At 36.9% G+C, this 15734-nt stretch overlaps 1 protein-coding gene across 3 annotated transcripts in view; it reads right to left on the bottom strand.

The window, feature by feature from the left end:
- SOX5 (SRY-box transcription factor 5) overlaps positions 1–15734 on the bottom strand; it is a 999188-nt gene that overhangs the window by 850380 nt on the left and 133074 nt on the right. For all 3 annotated transcript variants that reach the window (XM_046013235.1, XM_046013233.1, XM_046013234.1), the window contains exon 2: positions 6106–6187. The gene's annotated coding sequence lies outside the window, so the exon portion shown is untranslated. The remainder of the gene's footprint in view (positions 1–6105; positions 6188–15734) is intronic.

Below are 15734 nucleotides of genomic sequence, written 5' to 3'. Positions count from 1 at the left end.
AGAGAGAGATTGAGAGAACAAGGGGGAGGAGGGGCAGAGGGAGAAGCAGACTCCATATGAAGCAGGGAGCCCAACTCAGGACTCGATCCCAGGACCCTCGGATCATGACCTGAGCCGAAGGCAGATGCTTAGACAACTGAGCCAGCCAGGAGCCCTAACATCCTTAATTTTGCTTCCTAGCCTACAACACCTAAAGTATTTACTATCTGGTACTTATCAGAAAAAGTTTGCCAAGACCTGGTCTAAAACAACCTAATCAACAAAACTATTTTCGCCCCACTTATTTCTAGCTTTTATAACATATGTATGTATGTACGTATGTATGTATTTAGAGTGTATAAAAAAACTATTCACATAAAAGATTTACAACAACCTCCTAATGCTTCCTAAATCATTACCAGGGAAAGGCCACAATAACTATCTCCAGAACATAGATTCCTATGCAGAGCTAATAATAACGGATGGCATTTATCTCACCTCAGAATGAAACAGAAAGGAGGTACTAATTTTACCTAATAATTTAGTTTAAAAACATTAAAATTATAATATTCAGTGCTAGCGGGGCGTAAACAACAAAGCCCATTTCTACATTTACTGTAGAAGCGTTAAGTGGCACAATCTACCTGTAAAGCAATTTGGTAATAGATAACAAAACACATTAAAACACCTCGATACAGGTAAATACACTTTTGGTAAATCCAAAAATATGAAAACATACACACACATAAAGGCATTCAATACAGGGACGCCTAGGTAGCTCTGTCGTTAAGCGTCTGCCTTTGGCTAAGGTCATGATCCCAGAGTCCTGGGATGGAGCTCTCTGCTCAGCGGGAAGCCTGCTTTTTCCCTCTGCCTCTGCTGCTCCCCCTGCTTGTGTTCCCTCTCTCTGTGTGTCTCTCTCTTGGTCAAATAAATGAATAATATCTTAAAAAAAAAAGAAAGTCTCTTAAAAAAGAAATCTGTAATAGAATGTTACTTGCCCCTACTATTCACCGAGTTTTAGAAGTGAGAAAGCTTGGCACCACACTTTTCTTCATACCAATACTCAATAATTCCTCCCCCTTGGTCTTCCATACCTTTCCTTCTTCATCTCTGCAGCTATGGTCTTAGATTAACAACCTCCCTTTCCGCATCTTGGGGCTAGATCAACAAAGCGAGGCCTAAGCTTATCCAATTTGAAAAAGAAAAAAGGTAGCAAAAATTACGAATACAAAATCTGCATCACCAAAGCCCCCCCCCCCCGTGTTAAAAGAATATTAAGAAAAGCATAACACAGTGTAGAGTGGTAATACAGAAAGAGAAGATGTTCATAATTAATTGACATTAAAAACATACTTTTCTATAAAATTTTATAAAAACATATGACCATGACAACACATTTTAGAGTCCCTACCCATGCTAGAAGTCCATGCAAGCCCAGAGTTTTTAATTTAAGCTTTATTTCAGCTTCTTGGTCTATCTAGCTCCTTACTAAACACTCAGTTCCTAAGGTTAGTAATTTCTAAGCCATCTATCCAATCATATTGCTGAAGATTAATTTTTCTAAGATGAAATTCTAAACACATTCCTTCACTACTTGAAAAACTTTCTTGCCAATAGTGTAACTGGCACAAATCCCTCCATGATATCACCTCCCCCCACGTCTCCAGCCTCATTCTCTGTTGTTCCAGACATGCTGCATTATTTACAGTTCCTCGTAATGTTATTTCAATCCTCCCATACCTTAGCAGATGCTCTTTCCTCTAACTAAAATACATTTTCTTCTCTTTTCCAGCTAACAGATTTCTACTCCTGTTTCTTCTATCTCAGCTCACCTGTTCAAGGCTTCCCAGACCTGACAATAGAGTTGACGGCAAGCTCTTTGGCTACCTTGCCTCCAATACTGCACTTACCACTTGTTATAAGGACTCATTCACTGTGTGTTTTCCCTGATAATTTAAAAGCTTGTTCAGGGCAGAGATCTTGCAAGCTGTCCTAGCCATCTTTCCTCAATGCCTATATTAAGTACTTCCTAATCCCTAGTTGAACAAATGAATGAAAATGGAGGAGAAGCAAGTATGCCAAAAGGTTATTTTTGTTGCTTTTGGTTATTGATATGTTAGCAATTTTTTACTCTTATTTTAAAATTTTGTTATGTGGCTCTATTTGCTTTATAAGAGAAAATCTAATTTACAATAAAACTTTTATTTGAGACTTCCTCTAATTCTCATTAGCTCTGCTACCTAATTCTCTTAAAACTCTGCACACCTGTGCCAGGCTTATTTATATGGCCAACAGTCTACTTTACTTGAAATCATATTTCGATCCCTCTACACAATTAGCTAAATAAATATCATTAGTGCAGCTTCATTAAAGTGTATTTTTCTTAAATATTTCTCAGTACACATATTTCTCAGTAAGTGAGCATCTATTAGAGTTTTGGCAAGAAAAATCTTATAATGGACTTATTTCTGTAGGTATATATTTCAAGCACTAACTGAAAGGAATAATTTTTTTGCCATCTGGAATAAAATAGTGATGAATACTACAAGACTCAAATTATGTTCCTATGCACGAAGCCATGTTTCTGAATCACTACTATAATTCCTATCTCTCACCTAGGATGCACTAAAGAATTGTTTTTAAAAAGAAAATATCCAAAATAATGTGATAATCCTCCTAAATATAATTCTCATTGAAACTGAACATATTTTATCCTTTTTTTGGAAAGCTATCATTACTATTATCCAGTAAATGCCTGCAGAGACTTTATAGCACACATTCTACCCTTTTTCTTTTGTATGATTTAAATATGTTGTTTTGTTACACATTGTTTAAATATGCTCTATGTGAACCAGCCCACAGACACATAGCACATTTAGACAGTAATACAGGTTAAAGCACCAGAAATGCAAACCACAGGCCATAGGAATAATATCACCAAATTAGAGTTGAGGCCATTTTGGCAGCTTCAGAGCCATTTGAATCCTGGTAGAACTTAAACCCTGGTTCAGGTATCAGCTCGGTTTCTAGCCTGTGGTATAATGGCATTACACTGGACCTCTCCACAAACATGTTCCTGTTTCTCCTTTGTATAAGGCATTGTTCTGAGTTCCTGTAATGAGAGACCTTATAGCTAAGTATGAGCTTTTTTCCAGGATGGACCCCTTCATGAGGCTGGCTTGGCTGTTTAAAGGAAAGACAGTATTCTCATTGCACAAGCCTGCATGCAAGATTCGTTTGAGATGAGGTGGAGTACAGCAGGAAGAACGCAAGCTTTAGAGTCACACAGCTGTGGAATCCCTGCACTAGCAATTCAAGATCTGTGAGAAACTGAGGTCGTTGAGCCTCTTTGAACCCTGGTGTTATGGGCTGAGTTGTACAACCTTCCCCTCCCAAATTTATATGTTGAAGTCCCAACTCCCAGTATGTCAGAAGGTGACATTTGAAAATAAGGTCAATGCTATAAGTAGTTAAGATGAGGTCATTAATGCGGGCCCTAATCCAATATGACTGCTGTCCTTATTTTTTAAAAAAAAAGAAAAGAAAAGAAAAAAAGCAAATTTGGACATAGAGAGAGATGTTCATAGTGGAAAAATGACGTGAAGAGACAGGGAGAAGATGCCATTTACAAGTCAAGGAGAGGGAATAGATTCCTCCCTCACAGCCCTCAGAGAGAACCAACCCTGCCAACACCTTGACTTTAGACTTTGATCCTCCAGAATAGTGACACAATAAATTTCTATTGTTTAAGCCACCCCCTCGCAGACTAATAAACCTGGTTTCCTCAGATATCAAATCCTTCATGGAAAGCATGTAGTGCCATTATAAAGGTGAAAAACCACATTAAGAGGTACTCAAAAGAGGATAGGCAATATTTATCATTTAGGATATAACATTTGAAGTATTTTATTTCATATCCTTGAATCTTGCTTCACTCCCCATTCAGGCAGCCAAACTGCTATACTCTGAACTCGTAGCATTAGAAAATCATTGGCAGAGCAGGGGAGCATGGTGGTGGGGGCGGGGGGGGGGGGTTGCAGGGGAAGTATCAATTAAGTTACTGATTTTTTAGTTTCAAAAGCCTAAGACCCCCTGGGAAATTGTAATAACTCCGTGCATACAAAAGAGATTCTCCTATGTATTAACTAAGCTTAGAGTAGATTTAGATCCTTCTGGGTAAAAAATAAGGTGGTCAAGACATATATAGACAATAGTGTATCCCAGGGCAATTTGGGGTGGGGTGACTGCATCTTTACCCCTCCCCCTCCACCTCAACTCATCTTGGTGGGGTCCACATGACCAGACATTAGATTGCAAGATTCAACTGAGTTACTTCCATTAAACAGGTATGAAATTCCAAAGTAAAGGGCCAGATCAAAATCCTGATTTTAAAAGAAAATCACAAGACAGGTCAGATGGCCCTAAGACCAACAAGATAATGTAAAAGATCAAAACAACAGACATTAGGAGAAGTTTTAAGAAGAGATTCTTGATTCTTGGATTGAGTTGCTACTCTATGGTAAGCCCCGCCGCCCCACGCTCCTCCAATCACCCCCCGCAAGAGAGCTGGAAGGTGCCATTTTTCCTTTCTCCAGTATTTACAGAGGCTTCAAAGGAACAAGGTAGACAGCTAAATGTGTCCCCTGGAGTTTGGGAAACCCAGTGGACTGCAGACTGATTCTCACCTTGGAAATCTAGAGCACAAGAGGGTCAGGCTAGGAGCATCTCTGGAATCTGAGAAGGACCTGCACCCTTCCTGCCCATCCATGTTTTCATGAAGCAGGAGTGGGCCATATATGAGAGAGCCAGCCCAAAGCCCATGATGACCATCTAGAAGTATCACTGATACCCCAACGGAGAGTGCATGTAGAATGGACTATCTGGAACCCAGAAGCTCCACTGGAAAGTGAATAGCTACAGGAGAAACCCTATGCAACTCAGGGGAGTTGAAGCTAGATGGGTCCAGCAGGGAAGCCACCAACAACTCCAAAAGGAGCCATGTGAGTGTCAGTTTTAAATATCGCCAAGCCCAGAAAGCTTGGAGCCAGCTTAACACAGGACCATGTCAAGTAAGAAACATTCCCAAGCCATTTACTTCCTCTTCTTTCCCATGCTCCAACCACTTAGGTTTAGCAATAGCTAGCAAATGGGAGAGGAGGTGACAGATAGACAAAAACAACACACCATCTCCCAGTGCAATTTTTGGCCCAACCCCAAAATGGGCCCCAGATGGAGGAGAAGGGATGATGGATATTAAACTAACTTTCAAGCTATGATTATGGTCTGAGATTAGACATTCTCATTTCTGAATGAAGACTACGTTTAGAATCTAAAGTGCCAAAAGAATTCTTTTTTTTTTTTTTTTTAATCTAAGAGTAGTCCTATTACGGATGGAGCCTGCCTGAGACCTATTCTCCCTACTCCCCCACCAAAGGCACCTCCCTTTCTGAATTCATTTTAAAGAAACAAGTAAAACAAGCAAATTGTGTTCTGATTGATTTCCTAAGTTGTGCTTGTGCAAAGTATTGTTACAAAGAGAAACCCCAAATACATGGCTGAGAGATAATGGTAGGAGGGAAAGGATGGTCTTTCTTGGATATAGCCAGGACCTTAGAGATGGCCAAGGCAGATATATCCCGGCAGATGGACCTGACCAGCCGTGCAAAGGACCCCATACAACAGCATGATACAAGAGCAACACAACAAGTATTATGCACTTCAGAGTGGCAGGAGAGGAACAAAGAACTTCATCCCCCAACAGAAAGTTTCTTCTGGTCCAGCAGGAGTAACAGCATGCCCTGATATGCCCAGGAGGTATCTTGAAAAGCTTGGAGAAGGAGAGTAGAAGATTCACAAAGGAAGATCAAGGTATGCCTCAGCAGTTCCCCACAAGTACTGACAAGGGAGAGGAGGAAATCTGTGCCTAATGAAGAGATGGCAGCCAAAGAACAGGTATGTCATCCCTCAAAAGCTTGGTTATCTCATAACCTTCTAGAACTTAGATGCAACCTCAGATTGCTTCCGCATTTGGTTAAATGGAAGAGCAAAACGTAATTTAGATTTAGCTACAGAAAAATTAAAAGTTACATGTCTTGCACACTTAGTGTGTAGACAGAGACATACCTGCCACATAAGGGTAAGCTTGTCCAAGACTTCTAAGGATCCTCTTGAAGTATGTCTTTACACTGCAACCTGATTAAAAAGCCTAGAAGAGAATTAAAGCTAAGTCATTTAGAGGCAAAATCACTGTGTAAAGAGGTCAACTCTGAAATGTTAGCTATCGGGGAAATACCAGTGGATTGTGATAAACTGAGCATGACAGAATACAGAATATTTATTACTATGGAACCCACAAATTCCACTTAGATATCAGCAGAAAGAAAGAAAATACAAAAGAAAATAGAGATCAGCTTCTTTTTTTTGTTTTGTTTTGTTTTGTTTTTAATCAAATTCTCCAAATTCCAGAAGAACACACACAAAAGTGAAGGTATAGCAGAGAGTTTAAGATTCCCATCCCAGGAACATGGAATTTTTTAAAGTATTCAATATGTTTTTACTGAAAGAAGAAAAATAAATCCAAATAAAGCATTAAATTGTGATAGGTGTGCTACTTTAGATAAAGTATTTAAGGTAAACCTCTGATAAGCAAAGAACAGGATGAAGTAAGCAAACCCAAGGGAGGATCTTTGCCACCAGAGGGAATAGCAAGTACAAAGGCCCTGTGGTGAGAGGTTGCTAAGCAGGACCAGGGACAGCAAAAAGGCCACTATGGCTTTTTTATATCATATGCATGATATGCAACAGAGAGAGAAGTAGGACATGAGTGAGGTTGGAAAGGGCCAAGGAAAGGTTTTTAATTTTAATGTAGGAGCCGGTAGAGGGCTGTCTTTTCTTTAATTAAACAATTTAGCTTGAGATAATTGTAGACTCACAGGCAGTTGTAAGAAACAGAGAGATTCCTGCACCCTTTGCTTCATTTCCCCCAGTGGTAACATCTTACAAAACTACAGTATAATATCAAAACCAACATACTGACACTGACAGAGTCAAGATAGACATTTCTATTACCGTAAGAATCCCTCAAATTGTCTTTTTTATAGCAATAACCATTTCCCTTCCCTCCCACCTCCACCATACACAGTGGAAATCACTAATTGACTCATAATTATTATAATCTTGTCATTTCAAAAATATTACATAAATGAAATCATACAATCAACATAATTCTCTGGAGATTTATCCAGGTTGGAGTATCAATAGTTCTCTAATTTTTATTGCTGAGTAGTGTGTTCTGTGGTAAGGATCATTTAACCATTCACTCATTGAAGGACACTGCATTGCTTCCAGTTTGAAGTTATTATGAACAAAGCTGTTGCAAGCATATGCATACAGGTTTTTATGTGAACAAAAGCTTTCCTTTCTCTGGGATAAATGCCCAGGAGAGCAATTGCTGGTTTGTACTGGAGTTCTATGTTAAATTTTCTTTAAAAACCTGCCAAACTATTTTGCAGAATGGTTGTGCCATTTTACATCCCCCTCAGCAATACAGGAGTGAGCCAGTTTCTGTGCATCCTTGCCAGCATTTGGTGTTGTCATTAGTTTTTATTTTAGCCATTCTGCTTTTCTCTAATGATTAGTGATGATTAGTGATGCTGAACAAATAAGATAGCTTATTTGCTATCCGTATATATCCTCTCCTATAAAATGTTTCTTCAAGTCTTTGGGCATTTTCTAATTGTTTTTTTTTTTTTTTTAACTGTAGATTGAAAAATTATGTTCCTAGTACTAGTTGTTCATCAGATACATGGCTTGCAAATATTTTCTCCCAGGGTGTAGCTTGTCTTTGCATCCTCATAAATGGGTGTTTCACAGAGCAAAAGTTCTTAAGTTTGATAAAATCCAATTTATCAATCTTTCCTTTTGTGGATTGTGCTTGTGGTAGAAAGTCCAAAAATGCATTGCCTAACCCTAGATCCTAAAGACTTTCATTTTTTTTCCCTAAAAACTTTATAATTTTAGATTTTACATTAACATTCATGCTATATATTGAGTTAATCTTTATATAAGCTATCAGACTTAGCTCAAAGGCTTTTATTTTGTTTTGGGGGTTGTGTTTGTTTTGTTTCTTTGTTTATTTGTTTTGCCTATGAATGTCCAATTGGCCTAACACCATCTGTTGAAAAGGCTGTATTTCCATTGAATTGATTTTGCACCTTTGTAAAAAATCAGTTAAATATGTCTGTGTTAGTCAATTTCTGGATTCTCCATTCTGTTCCATTCATATATGTGCCTATCCCTCTACCAAGATCAGAGTCTTGATTACTATAGCTACATAATAAATCTAGAAATTGGGTGTGTTAATCCCTGTCACTTTATTTTTCTAATTCAAATTCATTACATCTATTCTGATTCCTTTGTCTTTTCATATAAATTTTAGGATAATTTTGTTTACACATACAAAAAATCTTGCTGAAAATTTGATGGGAATTATATTAAATCTGCATGTCAGTTTGGGAGGACTGACATCTTTGTATTGGTGAGTCTTCCAGTCCATGAACATGGTATATCTATTTTTGGATAGTCCTGGATTTTAGCATAATCGTTTTGTACATGTTTTGTTAGATTTATACCTAAGTATTTAATTTTTTGAGTAACTGTAAATAGCATTGTATTTTTAATTTTGATGTGCAGGTGTTCATTGCTGTTATAAACATGATTTCTGCATGTTTATCTTGTATCCCACTGCTTTGATGAACTCAGTTATTAGATTGACAAGTGTGTTCTTTAAGTTCCTTGGGATCTTCTACATAAACAAAAATGGCACCTGAAAATAGGGACAGTTTTATTTCTTCCTTTCTGATCCCTATGCTTTTAATTTCCTTTTTTTTTTTTCTTTTGCACTGGTTAGAAATTCTAGCACTATATTGAATAAGAGTGATGAGTGCACACATTCTTGACCTACTTCCTCATCTAAGGGGAAAGAATTCAGTCTTTCATCAATAAAGGTAATGTTAGTTGTAGACTCTTATGCATTTTTAATAGATGTTCTGTATAAGGTTGAGGACGTTCCCTGTTCCTATTTATCTGAGAGTTTTTACCATGAATGGGTATTAAATTTTGTCAAAAGTTTTTCCTATATGAATTGATAGAATCATGTGACATTTCTTCTTTAGCCTGTCACATAATGAATCACATAAATAGTTTTTCAAGTACTGAACCAGCCTCACATCCCTGTAATAAACCTCCCATTGATCATGGAATATATCTCATTTTATATGACTTCTATTTGTTAATGTTTTGTTAAGGATTTTTGCGTCTGTGTTCATGAGGGATATTTGTATCTGGTTTTCTTTTTTTCTTTCTTTCTTTCAACTGTCTGTTGGGTTTTGGTATCTGGATAACACTACCATAAAAGAAATGGTTTTCTGAAAGAGATTGTGTAGAACTGGTGTTATTTCTCTAAGTGTCTGTTAAAACATGCTAGTGAACACATCTTGGACCAGATTTTCCTTTCTGAAAACTTAGAAATCTTATGTTCAATGTCCTTACTAACTATAGGGATATTCAAATTATCTATTTAATCTTAGGTAAGTTGCGGTAGTTTGTGTTTTCTAAGGAACTGGTCCATTTCATCTAAGCTGACAAATGTGTATAGAGCTGTTTGTTATATCCTTGTATTACCCTTCTGATGTCTGCAAGGTCTGCAGTATTCACTCTTTTTCATTCCTGATATTGGTAATTTGTGTCTTTTTATTTATTAGTCTTCATTAGTCTTTATTATTAGTCTTGCAGAGGTTTATCAATTTCATCAATTTTTAAATGGCCATATTTTTAATTTTTTTTTAATTTTTTTAAAGAATTTATTTATTTATTTGACAGAGGTCACAGGTAGGCAGAGAAGCAGGCAGAGAGAGGAGGAAGCAGGCTCCCTGCTGAGCAGAGAGCCCGATGCAGGGCTCAATCCCAGGACCCTGGGATCATGACCTGAGCTGAAGGCAGAGGCTTTAACCCACTGAGTCACCCAGGCATGCCTACATTTGGAATTTTGGTCTTTTCCTGCACAGGCAATATGTGGTACAATATCTCTCAACTTATTTTTTTTTCATTGATTGTTTTTCTGCTTTCAATTTTATGGGATTTGTTCTTAACATTATTATTTCCTTTCTTCTGTTTTCTTTGGGTATATTCCACTCTTCTTTTTATAGGTTCTTGAAATGGGAAGTTAAATTACTGATTTTTCTTTTTTTCTAATTATATAGTTAAGTGTTATAATGATTCCTCTTAGTACTTCTTTATCGGTAACACACAAATTTTAATGTTGTATTTTTATTTTCATTCAGTTCAATGTATTTTTTATGTCTTTTGAGACCACCTTTGCGACCAATGGCTTATTATTTAGAATTCAGTGTGTTGCTGAATTTCCAAGTGCTCAGAGATTCTCCTGTTATCTTTCTATTATTCACTTCTAATTTGATTCCATGGTGGCCAACTTATAGATTCCATAAGATTTTAATTCTTTTTAAATGTGTTGAGATTTGTTTTCTGATCCAGGATATAGTCTCTCTTGGTATATGTCCCATAGTCACATGACAAGAATATGTGTTTTGCTGCTGATGGGTGGAATTCTGTCAATATTAATTAGAGTCTATTGGTTACTGATGATGAGTTTTCTATATCCTTGATATTCTGTCTAGTTTTCTATTAATTGATAATGTAGGGGTATTGAAATCTTCAACTATATTTGTGAATTTGTCTATTTCTCTTTTCAAACCTGTTAATTTTTGCTTCATATATTTTGTAATTCAGTAATTTAGTGCATACACATTTAGGATTGTCATGTCTTTTTTTTTTTAAGATTTTATTTATTTATTTGACAGACAGAGATACAAGTAGGCATAGGCAGGCAGAAAGAGAAAGAGAAGCGGGCTCCCTGCTGAGCAGAGAGCCTGATGCAGGGCTCGATCCCAGGACCCTGAGATCATGACCTGAGCTGAAAGCAGAGGCTTAACCTGGGCCACCCAGGCGCACCTGCCATGTCTTTTTGATGGAACAACTTTTTAATCATTATATAATATTTCCCTCTATCACCAGTAATTTTTTTTCTTTTGCTCTCAAGTCTACCATAACTGATATTGTTAGAGCAACTCTTGCATTTTTAATTTATGTTTTCATTATACATCCTTTTCTATCCTTCTACTTTCAACCTGACTATATCATTATATTTGAAGAGAATGTCTTATAAACTGCAATAGTTATGTCATATTTTAAATATATCTGATAATCTTTTAATTGTAGTATTTAGTCCATTTATATTTAATGTAATTATTGATATGTTAGGACTGAAGTCTGCAATTTCATTTTTTTGCTTTCTACTTTTCTCTATTTTTCATTTCTCTTGCCTTTTTTCAGCCTTCAACAATTTTTACAATTCACTTTTGATTTATATACAGTATTTTTAGTGTCTCTTTGTATAGCTTTTTTAGTGGTTGCTTTAGGTATGACATTATATATACATAACTCCTCATAGTCTGATGATGGCATCATTTTACCACTTTGAGTTAACTATGCCATAAATTGTGCCCTCCTAGATATTTCTGCAAAAATGTGAGATTGATAAATCAAAAATCTGAACATCAAAATAAATGTAGCTATATAAGATACTGTTCTGTTTTCTCCCCGAGCTCTCTTGTTTCCCTCCATCTAAAACTAAACATGCATTCATACTTCCACTAAAAAGATAACTGAGAAATGGATTGGGATTAGTTGGGAGTGGGGAGGGGGTGAAAGAGAAATTTACTCTAATTTGAAACACCAAGATTTCTGGCACTTGATATATACTCTTGGACAGACAATTTTAAAGGTAATTTCTGAAATTTTCTGAAAAATTTTGAAGTCTGGAAAAAAATTTCCCCTTATTGTATTGTCAAGGATGTGTACCATCAACAATTCATAGTCTGTTAAAATTGTGAGCAGGCTTAACAATGACCTAGGTTGTTGTTCTAGTTTACAGAATATCAGAGAGATGAAGATAACTTGCACAAGGTCACAAGTGAGTCAGTGATAGAGCTGAACCTGGAACTAAGTTCTAATGATAAGGAACTACAAAATGAAGATATTAGATAAAAATACTAAATTTTTATCTAAAGTATATCAAAACTCTGCCTGGGAACACAGTTGTGTTTCATTTCATTAAGAAAGGCAAAATAAGGGGGGCCTGGGTGGCTCAGTGGGTTAAAGCCTCTGCCTTCGGCTCAGGTCATGATCCCAGGGTCTTGGGATTGAACCCTGTATCAGGCTCTCTGCTCAGCAGGGATCCTGCTTCCTCCTCTCTCTCTGCCTGCCTCTCTGCCTACTTGTGATCTCTGTCAAATAAATAAATAAAATCTTAAAAAAAAAAAAAGAAAGAAAGACAAAATAAGAAATGGCAGATAGAATATCATCACTATCTACATTGGAATTTAACCAGGACACTGGAGTTTAAACATACCCACATGCCAAAAATAGCAACTGGTAACAAATAAATAGCCCAACCATTGACATTATTACAGACATTGGGACACAATAGATTCCAAACATGAAATTTTAAGAGTAAGCTTGTCTTTTTCCATTGCATATCAGTAAGTTTTACCCCATCTATTCAGGCTTCTCCGAAGTGGCAAATTTGAAGGACACTGGCGAGTTTTCCACGTTATGCAGTTTTTACTCACTTTCGATGTAAAAACACTTGAGTGTTTGCAAAAGGGACTGTCCTCAATCCCAAAATATCTTTTTATACTCCCTGATTCATTTTATGAAGGATCAAACTTCTAGCTTGTAGTCTGAGTTTCAGACTTTCCCTTTTAGTCGTGAAATCTTCTGTGATCCAAACTGTAGAAAAAATTCTTGCTCTACATCTCCCATTTATATTCACAGTCAGATACTATAATTAAATAATAGAGTTTCATTTACTTGGGCTCAAATCCATTAATTTTTTTTCTTATTTTTACTCATCTCTTTTCTCTGAAATGTATCCCAGTATTATTATTATCCTTGAGCACACAAATACACAGACTGTGAATCTATAATGAGATCTTCCTATTTTTTTTAGAATAGATTTTGCTTTGATTAAATGTCTACATTGCCTCTACTTAGATGCATTCTAAATTTGAACAAATATCTGATCCTATTGAAAAAATAAAGTCAACCTTTAGCAGATGACCTCCTAGCCAAATACGTGTATTATATTTGCTCCAGGGAAAAACTGGTTCACGAGCTTACTTGGTTTCCTTGTCCTGATGCCAGCAGAGAGTGAATGTGCTAATGCTCCACATCAAAGTGAAAATTCAAATGCCCTTCCATTCCAGCCCAGTGGATTGCCCAAGTGATGGAGAACTGTTCAGCATCATGTACAGAGAGAGCTACCTAATTCCTCTCAACCAGTGGTGCCACATGTGATGAGAAGCAGGACAGAAGGAGTAAAGGTGCTAAATACTCCAACAGGGAAGTATCTACATTAGAAAGAAAAACTAAGCCATCCAGCTGTCACTGTATCCAACTCTTTAACCAGACAGAACTACCACATTCCTAGACTTTTTTCACAAGAGAAGAGGAAGCTTGCAAAATTTGTATTCACACGTCCAATGTTGTGCTCTCACCGCATGCCTATGAAACTCCCTTGTCAACAGAGCTTTTACCCTTGCCTTTTTCTCTTTTTCAGGATTTCTACTCCAAATCCCCAACTCACTTAGAGCAGTGATCTCAGAGGCATTTCTATAGCTGATGCAAATTATATTTCTTTGTTTGCCTCCTGGAGATGGGGTGGGAAAGAGAAAGAAGTGTAAAAGCCCCAAAGTGGCAGCTAAAACCAAAACAGCTGATGAAAGCTCATAACATTTTTCACCAGTTTACTGTGTAAATGCCCCTGCTAATTTAGAAAAGCCTTTGTGATTTTTAACATTAAAAAGTAAAATAGATGTACTCCTATGCTGATGTGCATGGACTGAAGATAAAGTTTACTTTACCAGTGAAAAATCAGTAATTGAACAGATCAAATACCTTCAATATAGACCATGAACTGTTAATAGGAGGGCAATCTATAAATGCATTTTTCATTGTTAATAGGCAACATTTCTACATAAGAAGACTTGTTTCCCTCCCCCGCCATAGTACCATCATGAATCAAATGTAACTATAAAATAACTGACCTAGTTTAGACAAGCTAGCAATACTATTTTAAAGCTTTTTACAACACAAAGCCATTATTCCTGACTAGAAGCAAAAGTCCTCATAATACACCAAATTCTACATTCAATGAACAAAAAGCAACCTGAAATTAACCCCTCAGCTGATATAGTAAAGACTGAGTGGATAAGATGGTAAGAACTACATACCAATCTGTGAATTAGGCTGGTATACTCTGTTTATCCTATAGCTCTTAGCCCAAGCTGAAAAGTGAAGAGTAAAAGAGTCTTCAGGTCACCTCTGTGAATAAGATGAAATTCCTGGTCCTCATATTAATGTGACAGACCGTTCACCCCATCTCTGAGCACTAAGTCAAATTAAATAAATATATTGTTGAGCAATACCTGTAACGTACTTTGTTAGATGATGTGGAGAAAACAAAGTCATTAAAACTTATTAATAAAAAAGCTGTGATCTAACTACTTCAAAGTTGGAAAAGTCATTAGCAGAGAAAGAAGTAAAACAAGGAATACATTCCAGAATGTCAGCAAAGGGGTTGTTACAACAAAAAGGTACATTTGTGTATTAACACATAAAAAATTAAATAGTACCTGAAGTAAAATAATGTCAAAAAATTATAGAAAACTCATTTTAGAATCCGAAATTCTTGGGTCAGAAGAACAGGAAGACCTGGAGTTGCAGCGAATCAGTAGGTGGTCTCTCCTGAGTACTGAAACGGCAGGAAGAACCTGAAGAACAAGGCCTGATGGCAGGCCCAAGCAAGAGCAGGGCAGGCCCTAAATTTCGGAAGGAGTCAAAGATAACAGGACCCATACACTTTCATCTGAGGAGCTCTAAGAATCAGGTCTTCCACACCCACAGCTCCGTCAATCCTAGTTTATTCTCCCCAACTGTCTTTCCACTGATAGATCTTGGACTCATGAATCTCCACCTTGTACCCGGTCACCTTCATAGGCAATGGAGGGAGATTTCAGGTGCCAACCCAACTTGGACAATATCTGAAATTTCTTTGACATGTGTACTATCTTTGGAGCCCACAAAGAGTCATGAAAGTATTCGAGTACAAAGATCTGAGTAAGAAAACATGGTGACCGAAACACAGTCTTAGGAAAGAAAATGCAGTCACTGAACCAATATAGAATAATTCCAGATAATCGTTCAGTTCCTGATTTGGTTTTAAAAAAAGAAGAAGAAAAAGAAGAGATTATACAAGGAAATAAGAGCACTGAGTATCTAAAGAAGATGGTTGCTGAACATACATAAAATAAGGTCTGTACAATAGATGCTATTTTTATTTTGAGCACTGATACTCAAATACAATTTGATAAAAATACTACAGTATAGCAAAGTGTTTATCATAAACTCTGGAGCTTATGCTGGACAGAGTGTTCCTATCTGGGTGATCTTAGGCAAGTTACTTAATCTCTAAGCCCAGGTTTTATCTGTAAATTAGAAATATTATTTACCAGAAAAATCGTCTACTCAGCATCTCACTGAAAAACCATGCTGTCCCTATTCTCAGATTTCATGGTTCAAGTGAGTTTGACCCACACCTCCTCTAGCTGCTCTTT

The sequence above is a fragment of the Meles meles genome, chromosome 7, assembly GCF_922984935.1.
Source record: "Meles meles chromosome 7, mMelMel3.1 paternal haplotype, whole genome shotgun sequence".
Taxonomy (NCBI): domain Eukaryota; kingdom Metazoa; phylum Chordata; class Mammalia; order Carnivora; family Mustelidae; genus Meles; species Meles meles.
Note: the sequence above shows the minus strand (reverse complement) of the source record. Positions and strands in the feature narration are given on the sequence as shown.